The sequence below is a fragment of the Somniosus microcephalus genome, chromosome 10, assembly GCF_052327205.1.
Source record: "Somniosus microcephalus isolate GS21.2 chromosome 10, FLI_Smic_1.0, whole genome shotgun sequence".
NCBI classification, from domain to species: domain Eukaryota; kingdom Metazoa; phylum Chordata; class Chondrichthyes; order Squaliformes; family Somniosidae; genus Somniosus; species Somniosus microcephalus.
The window spans coordinates 191,616,005-191,628,721 of NC_140996.1; the positions used below are offsets into that span (position 1 = coordinate 191,616,005).

General features: G+C 43.7%; 1 protein-coding gene across 6 annotated transcripts in view; it reads right to left on the bottom strand.

The window, feature by feature from the left end:
- sparta (spartin a) overlaps nt 1-12,299 on the bottom strand; it is a 60,901-nt gene extending 48,602 nt beyond the window's left edge. For 2 of the 6 annotated variants that reach the window (XM_085999359.1, XM_085999362.1), the window contains exon 1: nt 12,069-12,295. The gene's annotated coding sequence lies outside the window, so the exon portion shown is untranslated. Of the gene's footprint in view, nt 1-12,064 lie in introns of all 6 variants that reach the window. The other 4 variants (XM_085999361.1, XM_085999357.1, XM_085999358.1 and 1 more) reach the window with 4 other exon arrangements.
- Between the last annotated feature and the right edge of the window lie 418 nt (nt 12,300-12,717).

Consider the following 12,717-nt stretch of genomic DNA (forward strand, 5'->3'; position numbering starts at 1 on the left):
GTTCCCAAGTGTTCAGTGCATTAGAAATGTCACAAAGATACTCTGGCCAATGTAAAATGTACTGCATGTAATTCAACATACAAGTTATTGTAAGTATACAGGGTCCTGCACTTTCCAAGCTCCAACATCCTAACACACACAAAGCCAACACGTCAAGAATTACTGATTATCAGAACATGGGTCACACAGCATGCATTATTGGGAGTGTCTATGCATGTTATTTATGTCTATGGATGTTATTTATATGGACTTCCAGAAGGCATTTGACAAGGTTCCGCACAAGAGACTTAACAAAAATCAGAGTGCATGGAATTGGAGGCAACCTATTGGCTTGGATAGGAAATTGGTTAGGAAGCAGGAGACAAAGTAGTGATAATGGGTATGTACTCAAAATGGCAGGATGCAACGAGTGGTGCCCCTCCAGGAATCTGTACTCAGGGCTGCAGCTTTTCACTTTATAAGTGACTTGGAAGAAGGAATGGAGAGCTGTATATCCAAGTATGCGGGTGACACCAAGTTAGGTGGCACAGTCAATAATGTAGACCGGAGCAGAAAATTGCAAAGGGATATTGATAGATTAATTGAGCAGGCCAAATTGTGGCAGATGGATTTCAATGTGGGAAAGTGTGAAGTCATCTACTTTGGACCCAAGAAAAGATAGATCAGAGTATTCTCTAAATGGCAAGAAGCTAGAAACTGTGGATGAGCAAAGAGGTTATGGGGTCCTAGTACAGAAATCACAATATTAGTGGACAGGTACAAAGTAATTTAAAAGGCTAATGAAATGTTGGCCTTTATCCCAAGAGGGCTGGAATATAAAGTGGTGGAAGATATGGTACAGTTGTACAGAGCTCTGGTTAGACCCCATTTAGAGTACTGTATTCAGTTCTGGGCATCACACCTCAGGATGGATATATTGGTCTCGGAGGGGGTGCAACACAGATTCACCAGAATGATACCAAGGTTAAAAGGGTTAAATTATGAGGTCAGATTGAAAAGACTAGTCTTGTATTGCCTTAAATATAGAAAATTAAGGGGTGATCTAATTAAGGTGTTTAAGATGATCAAAGGAGTTGATTGGGTAGATAGAGAGAAACGATGGGGGATGGGAGTCTAGTACAAAGGGGGATTGCCTTAAAATTAGAGCTGAGCCATTCAGGGGTTATGTCAGAAAGCACTTCCTCACAAAAGGGAAGTGGAAATCTGGAATTCTTTTCCCTCCTTCTCCAAAAAATGCACTGTTGAGGCTAAGTCAATTGAAAATTTCAAAACAGAGATTGATAGATTTTTGTTAGGCAAGGGTACCGAGAGGTATGGAACCAAGGTGAGTAAATGGAGTTAAGATATAGATCAGCTATGATCTAATTAAATGGCAGAACAGGCTCGAGGGGCTGAATGGCCTACTCCTATTCCTATGTTCTCTCATGTCTTCTACATACTTACTGTTTTCAAGTCAATTTTTTGTGCATTCGTGGATTACATTTATTGTTGCTTATTCACTTAAGCACATACTACTTGAGATTAAAATTTATTAATGTGTCTACTACTCCCTCTCAAATAAACTTTTGTAGGTATTATGTGAATTAGTAGGAAGATGGTGCAATCATGGAATTAATTTAACACAGTGTTCAACATGCTTGCAGCCGATCTCAATCACTAAATCCATATCATTAGTGTCAGCTGGCTCAGTGGTAGTACTCTCACCCGAGTCAGACGGTTGTGGACTCAATCCCCACGAGCACTATAATCTAGGCTGACATTAGTGTGGTACCAAGGGAATACTGCATTATCAGAAGTGCCATCTGTCACATGAAATGTTGATTTGAGGTCCTACGTGCCTGTTCAGGTGGACATAATAGATCCCATGCACTTTTACCAAGAGCCAGGGAGCTCTTCCAGTGCCTGGCCAAAATTTCTCTCAACCGTCACTAGCAAAACAGATTAACTGGTCATTTATCCCATTGCTCGTTTCTGGGACCTTGCTGTACACAAGTTAGCTGCTGTATTTGCCTACACAACAGTAACTATCATTCAAAAGTAATCATTAGCTGTAAAGCATTTTGGGATGTTCTGAGGATATGAAAAGCATTATATAAAATAAAAGTTGTCTCTTATCTGCTTTTTGCAGGTTGGTTCTTTTCAATGCGCACTCTCGATGCATAACTATAATTCATCAATACTTTTCAGCCTTTCCAGCTTCATTATAAGTGCTTATTCCATTTCACCCACCAATGAAACCCTGTACCCTCGAGCATTATCAGCTAGCTAAGGAACACAAGAAATAGGAGCAGGAGTAGGCCATTCGAGCCTGCTCCGCTGTTCAGTAAGATCATGGCTGACCTTCTACCTCAATTCCACCTTCCTGCACTGTCCCTAAATCCCTAGATTCCCTTAGTATCCAAAAATCTATTGATCTCTGCCATGAATATACTCAACGACTGAGAATCCACAGCACTCTGGGTAGAGAATTCCAAAGATTCACAACCCTTTAACTCAGGCTAGTAATATCACTAATGGGCCAGGAAGACTCACTAACTACAAGTACAGGTCCTTAGTGCAATATAAAAGCAGGTTTTGTCTTTCAAATGCTGACTGATTTCTAGTACTCTCGTAGCCCAGAGCAAGGGCTGTGTCAATACGGCTTCATAGATTATGTAATTGGGGTATAATTTGAGTTAGTGGTCTGAAACCCTTACAGGGGAATCCACTTAGAATGAGATCTGGCCGGTATCCCAAACAATTATGATCAGTAAAGGTGACTCCCAACGTGCAACTTACCTCGAAACTGCACTTCTCTGCATTCTTTAAACAGCTGATTATTCAACTAGCAAGTGCCGAGCAGTGGTGCTCATCTGTTTGCAAGGCTGCTTACTGACATTATGAAACATGAAAATTAGGTGAAGATAACAGGAATTCCAATGGAAAATCCAGAAACCATACAAGTTTCAGATATTATAACTTATATATTCGTGTAATCACTACAACAACTTACTTTTTAAAGTTTTTAAAAAGTCTCAAAACACTTCACAGAAGCACAATCAGACAAAAATGGACACCAAGCCAAAGGTGGTGATATTAGGAGGGCAGACTAAAAACTTGGTCAAAGAGGTAGATTCTAAGGAGGGTCTTAAAAAGAGGTGGACAGAGGTTCAGGGAGAGAATTTCAGAGTTTAAGGTCTAGATGGCTGAAAGCCCAGAGCAAATGGTGGGACACGAGTGGGAGGATGCCCATGAGGCCAGAGTTGAAGGAACACAGTACTCAAGAGAGCTATAGGAGCTTACAGAGATAGGATGTGGCAAGGCCATGGAAGATTACAACACAAGAATGAGAATTTTTTTTTTTTTTTTTTAATAAATTGGAAGCGTTGCTGAATCAGGAGTCACTGTAGGCCAGCAAGCATAGAGATGATGGGTGAGCAGGACTTGGTGCAGTTTAGAATACGGACAGCAGAGTTTCAGATGAGGTTCTTTATGGAGGGTAGAGGATGGGAGGTTGCACTGGAGAGCATTACCATTGTTGAGCCAAGAGGTAACAAAAGCATGGAAGAAGATTTCAGTAGATGGTCTCAGGCAGGGGCAGAGACGGGTGATGTTAGAGGGGACAGTAACCGGTCTTTGCAATGGGGAGGATATGGGGTTGGATGCTCAGCCCATGGTCAAATAAGACAAGTGCAGCCCGAGACAGTGGCTGGGGAGGGAGAGGAGTTGGTGGCGAGGGAATAGAATTTCCGGCAGGGGCCAAAGATAATGGCTTTGTTCTTTTATTAGAGGAAATTATACCTGACCTAGGACAAGAAGGATGACAACAGAGGCAGTGGAGGGGTCGAGAGAGGTGGTGGTGAAATGGAGCTGGGTAACATCAGTGTACATGCGGAACCAGACGTCATGTCTTTGGATGATGTTGCCGTGGGGTAACATGTAGATGAGGATTGGGGGGTGGGGCCAAGGATAGATCAGTGGGTGGGGGGGGGGGGGGGGGCGCGGGGGGCAAAGCAGGAATCCCCAGAGCTAAGTGCAGGGGTGGGAAAAGGCAGCATCGCATGAAATTCTCAGGCTATGACTGGATAGGTAAGAGTGGAATCAAGTGAGGGCAGCCCTATAGAGCTCGACAGGTGAGGAAAGGCATTGGAGGATGATGGTATGGTTGACCAAGTCAAAGGCTCCAAAGAGGTCGGGAAGGATGAGAAGGGATATTGCACCAAATTCAGAGGATGTCAGTTGTGACCGATAACATTTCAGTGCTGTGGCTGAGGGGAGGGGCGGAAAAAGAGAAACCGATTGAGATATTCAAACAGACTTGTGGGAAAGCCGGGCACAGATTTGGAAAGTAACTACACATTCAAGGACTTGATAGGAAAGGAAGGTTGTAGATGGGGTGATAATTCACAAGGACATGGAGTCAAGGGGGGGGGGGGGGGGGGGCGGTCTTTGAGGACACCAATTTTGAAATGGAGGGGGACAGCACCTGAGGAGAGGGATCTGGTTCCAATAAAAGCTAGCATGGGGCGCAGTGATAAATATATGGTTTCGTTCAGTCCAGTCCAATTAGGTCTGGGAAGGGAGCCTGGCCTAGCAATGGAAAACATGCTCATCTTAAGCTCAGCTAGTCAGAATCAAAAGGCTAACCAGGAAAGTTCAAGTTATAGAGACTCATAGAATGATACAGCACAGGAGGCGGCAATTCGGCCCATCGTGCCTGTGCCGGCTCTTTGAAAGAGCTATCCAATTAGTCCCACACCCCTGCTCTTTCCCGAATGCCCTGCAAATTTTTCCACGTATTTTCTCTCACTGTTTGCAACCTTGGTGTCATATTTGACCCCGAAATGAGCTTCCGACCACATATCCGCAACATAACAAAGACCGCCTACTTCCACTTCCGTAACATCGCCCGTCTCCGCCCTTGCCTCAGCTCATCCGCTGCTGAAACCATCATGCCTTTATTATCTCTAGCCTTGACTATTCCAACGCACTCCTGGCTGGCCTCCCACATTCCACCCTACGTAAACTTGAGATCATCCAAAACTCGGCTGCTCGTGTCCTAACTTGCACCAAGTCCCGTTCGCCCATCACCCCTGTGCTTGCTGACCTACATTGGCTCCCGGTTCAGCAGCGCCTTGATTTCAAAATTCTCATCCTTGTTTTCAAATCCCTCCATGGCCTCGCCCCCCGAGATATCTGCGCTTCTCCAATTCTGCCATCTTGAGGATCCTTGATTATAAAAACTCAACCTTCGGTGGCCGTGCCTTCTGTTGCCTAGGCCCTAAGCTCTGGAATTCCCTGCCTAAACCTCTCCACCTCTCTTTCCTCCTATAAGACACTCCTTAAAACCTACCTCTTTGACCAAGCTTTTGGTCACCTGCCCTAATTTATCCTTCTGTGGATCGGTGACAAATTTTGTGTCTTAATACGCCTGTGCAGCACCATGGGACGTTTTACTACGTTAAAGGCACTATATAAATAAAAGTTGTTGCATTTATTCAATTATCATCAAATCTGCTTCCATCACCCTTTCAGGCAGTGTATGCCAGATGATAACTCATTGTGTAAAATGTTTTCTCCTCTGGTTCTTTTGCCAATTACCTTAAATCTGTGTCCTGCGCTTTCCTGGGCACCCTATCTTCCACCCTCCATAAACCTGAACTCATCCAAAACTCTGCAACCAGTTTCCTAACTCTCCGACCTACAATGGCTCCCGGTCCGGCAACACTTCAGCTTTAAAATTCTCATCTTTGTTTTCAAATCCCTCCATGGCCTCGCCCCTTCCTATCTCTAACCTCCTCCAGCCCTACAACCCACTGAAATCTCTATGCTTCTCCAATTCTGGCTACTTGCACATCTCCAATTTTAAATCGCACTCTCATTGGCAGCTATGCCTTCAGCTGTCTGGGCCCTGGGCTCTAGAATTCCCTCCTTAAGTCTCTCTACCGTCCTTAAAACCTACCTCTTTGACCAAGTTTTTAGTCACCTGTCCTAATATTTCCTTATGTGGTTCAGACAACACTTCTGTGACACACCTTGGGATGTTTTACTACATTAAAGGCGCTACATAAATGCAAGTTGTTGTTATTGATGTTTATTCAAGGAGTTTTGATTACAACTACCACCTGATATCTGTAAAAATAAAGGTAGCTTAACAGTTTATATCTGGCTTCATCTCTAGTGTTTTCAGTCCCCTTGTTAAAAGATTAGAGAAGTCCACGTTAAAGACACGATACCCAGTTCAGGTCACATTGCTACTGTTATGCACCCAAGTTATACTATTTATTGCAAGATTAGATATTGGGCAGATGGGCATTAACCTGAGCACAAGACCCAGAGACTGCCCACTGTAAAAGTTGAGGACAGAAGAAATTTTGTATCCATGCAATACCATATTTTCAGCCATACCATGAAATTTCTTTCATCCCCTCCAGAGTAATTAAGCAAATGATAAACAAGCACCCATGGTTTAGTCTGGCAGTCACTTCTGTGCTCAATACCAACATATAGGAGGCATAAACAAGAATGTGTTAAGATTTTTCCTTTTGGTTTAAAATGAGGCACATCGCAGGATGGGGTACATGGACAGAGTTCCAAGTTATTTCACTTGAAAAGGAGTTGACAAGTTTTATTTTAATAACTTGACATCCACACACATAGCAAAAACATTTAGGCTGTGACTGTTTCATCTGTTGACTTAACCTGGGTGAAGGTAAGCTACTTACAAACACAAGAGCTAGATAACTTCTAGAGTTGCAAAAATCAAGCCACAAACATCACTTTCACAAGTCCTACTTCCAAATTGATCAAAATGGCCAATACAAAAATCTGGACTGGTAATGCAATCCACAAGATCTGATTAGGTCATGAAGCATAACACAACAAAAACAAATGAACAAAACCCCTAGAGCATGGATTCCATCCTTTAAAAAAAGGAGCTTCGCCATCAATGTCCTTTTAAAAAAAGACAAAAAAAAGTCACTTAAAAAAATGAACCAGTGCTGGTGATATTTCCTCTTTAATACAGCATGTTATTTAACAATATTTGGGGGGTAGGGGGACCTCATGGTACTATTATAACTAGGCTGCTAAAAGAAAAGTGCGACAAGGAATAATTGCAAAAAGTTAAGAGCACAATAGTTGATTGTGATGTCCTGTGAACAAAACATCATGTGATTAGAGATTAAACCACTGTGAAAAGCCACTGTTCACAATGACTATATTAGTTCTCCATGCGACACATTGTCCCTGAAACTACAAAAGCAGCTTAGCTCTACTCAGCACTAGACTATTTAAAAGGAATATGCCCTCAAGACCCTTCAATTTCAGTGGAGTTTTCTTTTTTTTAAAATTACAAGCTGACTGGGTTTCCAACCTAGGTTGTCAACTTCTTAGCAGTTGTGGAAACATATTTTGTGGCTTAATCTCAGCTCCCCACAAGATTGTACTGTTCATTGGTTTCAAAACCATAGCCTCAGAAATACCATGAGATAAAGGTTCCAATCAGGAGGCCAATATTACTCAAATCGTTTTTTTTAATGTTTGAATTACCTGTGAGCATTAATTTTCACACCAATATCCTCAATAGGCCAATTATCTTGGATAGTCCTAAAATGAATTTCAGTATGTGTGCAGATTGAAACACTTCACATCATTAAGCACTTGAATTAACAATTTAGGTAGCAAAATAAAGGTTCATCCGCTCTCAAACTAAACTTCAGAAGTACCTTTAACAGACCAATTTAAATGTTCAGTTTCTAACACCAACCACCCTTATGGACTTCCTTACAGTGCTATTGGCAACTCAATGCCAATTGATTGAGTTTAAATGACATTTGGTCTTGTTCCACAGCTCACTCCATACTAAAAAACATTATCAACTACCCAATGCTGTGATTGCAGAAAAAGTCTTTGAAATGTAAAATATGGGCCCTGGGAGCATGTCAATGTTGGCAGGGAGTCCCCAACACAAAAACACACGAGAACCAGTGGACTGGGCTACTTTCAGAATAGACCACATAAAAACCTGCCAACAAAGATCTCCCATCAGGAAGGGAGGTGTGTCTTCAAATGTGTCACTCACTTTTATTCTCATGGAAACCCATGTAGTCTAGGCTAGTACAAATTCACTTCCATTTCATAATTTAGAAATCAATCATGCTCCTGGTGATTTTTTATTAAATATACTCTTCTGTATGATTCACAATAAAATTCAAGAGAATCATAGAAATGAAAGCATATAAGAAAGCAATTTACTGTATTAAACCATTACTGCATAGAAAAGCACAATTCTTAAAATGCTTTGTAGCTTTGTCATTAAACCAAGGAAAGGCCATGGGAATACTCTGAATGCAAAGTAATACCGTGTATCCACTGTATAATTTAAATTACAAAAGGGAGGGCAAAAAATAAGTCACATCAGATCAATTAATGCACACCCTAACCTTGGTATCCTAAATCAACCCTGAGCTGAGCATTTGCCCCACATCTTCCTCACAAAACTACCGATTCCACCTCCATAACATCGCCCACCATCTCAATCCATCCACCACTGAAATCCATACCTTTGTCACCTCCAGATTTGACTATCCCTCTACTCTCCTGGCCAGCTGTGAAGAGGAGATCATGAAAGCCAAGTTTGTTCTTTCTCTATCTCCAAGCTCCTCCTGACACCAGCTTCTTGTGCACCCCCCTTTGCTCCACCATTGGTGAATGTGACTTCAGTTGCCAATACCCTACTCTCTGGAATTCCTTCCCCAAATCCTTCACCGCCTTTAAGACCCTCCTTAAACGCCACTTCGTCGCCTCTGCCAATATTTCCTTCATCCACTTTTCACCCAACAACTCTGATGCACCTTTTACACTAAAAGGTGTTAAATACACAAGTCTCTCGAGCCCTCCACCTGTCTGTAAGTTGTCACTCTGCTTATCCGACACCCAGTACTGGATGAGCAGAAATTTCCTCCAACTAAATATTGGGAAGACCAAAGCCAGTCTTCGGTCCCTGCCACAAACTTCATCCCTCTCCCTGGCAACTGTCTGAGACTGAACCAGACAGTTCGCAACCTTGGTGTCATATTTGACCCCTCGATGAGCTTCTAAACACATATCCGCGCCATCACTAAGACCATCTATTTCCACCTCTAAACATTGCCCGACTCCACCCCTGCCTCAGCTCATCTGCTGCTGAAACCCTCATCCATGCCTTTGTTACCTCTATACTGGACTATTCCAATACACTCCTGGCCAGCCTCCCACTTTCTACCCTCTAAACTTGAGGTCATCCAAAACTCACAACCCATATGCTAACTCTCCCCAATTCCTGTTCACCCATTCTTCTTAGGTAGTCCCTCAGAACTGAGAATGACTTGCTTCCACACTAAAAAATGAGTTCTCAGGTGACTGATGAGTCCAATGCAGGACCTACAGTCTCTGTCACAGGTGGGGCAGACGGAGTTTGAAGGGGCGGGTGGGTGGGGTGCTTGGCTTCCGCTTCCTCCCGGCAAAGAGACTCAAGGTGTTTGGCGCCTTCCTGGATGCTTCTCTTCCACTTTGTGCGGTCTTGGGCCAGAGATTCCCAGGTGTCGGTGGGGATGTTGCACTTTTTCCAAGGCGGCTTTGAGGGTGTCCTTGAAGCATTTCCTCTGCCTACCTGAGGCTCTCTTGCCGTGTCGAAGCTCTGAGTAGAGTGCTTGTTTTGGAAGTCTCGAATCGGGCATGTGGACGATGTGGCCCGTCCATCAGAGCTGATCGAGCGTGGTCAAAGCTTCGATGCTGGGGATGTTGGTCTGAGCGAGAACACAGACATTGGTGCACCTATCCTGCCAATGGATTTGCAGGATCTTGCAGAGGCAGCATTGGTGGTACCTCTCCATTACCCCTGTGCTTGCTGACCTACAATGGCTCCCAATCCGGCAACGCCTCAGTTTTAAAATTCTCATCCTTGTTTTCAAATCCCTCCATGGCCTCGCCCCTCCCTATTTCTCATCTCCTCCAGCCCTACAACCCTTCGAGATATCTGGTCTCCTCCAATTTCGTTGTACTGCACTTGTGCATTAACAATGACAATAAAGTTGATTATTATTAATTCTGGCCTCGAGCATCTGTCCACCATGGGCAGCCATGCCTTCAGCTGCCAAGGCCCTAAGCTCTGGAATTCCCTCCCTAAATCTCTGCCTCTCTTTCCTCCTGTAAGACGCTCCTTAAAACCTGCCCCTTTGGCCAAGCTTTTGGTCATCTGCCGAATAGCTCCTATGTGGCTCGGTATCGTGATACTGCTCCTGTGAAGTACCTTGGGACGTTTTACAACATTAAAGGCACTATATAAATACACAATGTTGTTCTTGTTGTGGATACAGAAAGCTTGTCCACCACATAAGAAATAGGAGCAGGAGTAGGCCAATCGGCCCCTCGAGCCTGCTCTGCCAGTCAATAAGATCATGGCTGATCCAATCTTGGCCTCAACTCCACTTTCCCACTCTCTCCTCATGCCTCTCGACTCCCTTGTAGTTCAAATGTCTGTCAATCTCCGCCTTGAATATATTCAATGGCTCCGCCTCCACAGCTTTCTGGGGTAGAGAATTCCAAAGATTCACAAACCTCTGAAGAAATTCCTCCTCATCAGTCTTAAATGGGTGACCACTTATTCTGAAACTATGCCCCCTAATTCTAGACACTCCAACCAGGGGAAACATACTTTCAGCATCCACCCTGACAATCCCCCTCAAATCTTGTATGTTTCAATAAAATCACCTCTCATTCTTCTAAACTCCAATGAGTATAGGCCCAACCTGCTCAACCTTTCATCATAAATCAATCCCTTCATCCCAGGAATCAACCTAATGAACCTTCTCTGCACTGCCTCCAATGCAAGTATATCCTTCCTTAAAATATGGAGACCACAACTGTATACAGTACTCCAGGTGCAGTCTCACCAGCGCACTGTAAAGTTGCATCAAAACTTCCCTAATTTTATACTCCATACCCCTTGCAATAAAGGCCAACATTCCATTAGCCTTCCTAATTACTTGCTGTACCTGCATGCTAACTTTTGTGTGTTTCATGTACCAGGACCCCCAGATCCCTTTGTACCGCAGCATTTTGTAGTCTCACTCCATTTAAATAATAATTTGCTTTTTCATTCTTCCTTCCAAAGTGGATAACCTCACATTTTCCAACATTATACTCTATCTATATCCTTTTGCAGACTCTCCTGTGTCCTCCTCACAACTTGCTAACCCACCTATCTTTGTATCATCAGCAAATTTGGCTCAGTAAACTCAGTCCCTTCATCCAAGTCATTAATATAGATTGTAAATAGTTGAGGCCCCAGCACTGATTCCTGTGGCACCCCACTAGTTACTGATTGCCAACCGGAAAATGACACATTTATCCCAACTCTGTTTTCTGTTAGTTAGCTTGCTAGTAATGCTAAATTCTTGAAAGGATTCAGGTTAGATTAATACAAAAAAAACCTGGGACAACTTCAGAAAAAATATGGGAAATTCATCCCGACTCCCTAAAGCAATCTCCAGACCATAGTTACCCATGAAGCATACTTATTTGCTTTGGAGAGGGTACAACACAAATTCACCAAAATGATACTAGGGCATAAAGGGTTAAATTTTGCAAACAGGTTGCATAACCTTCTTGAATTCCCTGGAGTTTAGATGGTTGAGCGGTGATCCAATCAAGGTGTTTAAAATTATAAAGGGATTCAATAGGGTAGACACAGAGAAACTATTTCCTCTGGGTGAGGAAAACCAGAAGCTGGGGGAGGGCATAATGTTAAATTTAGAACTAGGCCATTCGGGAGTGAAATCAGGATGCGCCTTTTCCACAGAGGGTAGTGGAAATCTGGAACTCTCCCCAGAGGGCTGTGGCGGTTGGGTCAATTAGAACTTTCAAGACCAAAATCGATAGTTATTATTATGCAAGGGCATCAATGGATACGGAGCAAAGGTGGGTAAATGGGGTTGAGGTTTAGATCAGCAACAAGCTGGTAGCCAACTCAGGATATATTTCTATCCATCAGAACAGCCACCACCCCCAAAGATACGCGCAATAAATTCTACCCCGTACTTACTTACCGGCCAGTTGAAAAATCCGCTCCCACTGGACGAGCGGCTGGGTCCAAATAGTTTGGAAAAAGAAATACAACGACTATCTCCCACCCGCAGCTGAGCCGTGTTAAATAATTGGTTTAATTATTTAGGGGAGGAAGGTTGTCCTTATTTGACAGGGTCACTCCGCCCCCCCCGGGAGGTCAAACCCCAGGCAGATCATTGGCGACTTCTGCGCCACGCCGTCTGACCCCGTGAACTGCGACACTCGGTCACATGGGCGGAGAGGAACGTTCACATCCGGGCGCCGCGGCCGCCTCACGTGACCCCCCCCCAAGCGTGCGGATGATTTTGGAGGAGATTTTCCGTTTGTCGCCCGCGGTGAGGAGGCGGAGCGCAGCGCGGTCTCGGCAGGATTGGAAACCGAGTTAAATATATGGAGCTGCTACTTATTTTTTTGTGTGTGTCTTGAATGTGATACCAGACCTAGCATAAACCAAGTAGAACAAATACAAAAAGAAAATACTGCAGATGCTGGAAATCTGAAATAAAAACAGAAAATAAACCAAGGTAGACAATGTGAGGCTATACAGTGACACCTGCTGGGAATCGGCCTGAGTTTACTGTTCACAGCTCTGGTCTCCGCCCACCGATTATTGTGATCAGTCTGTAAGAC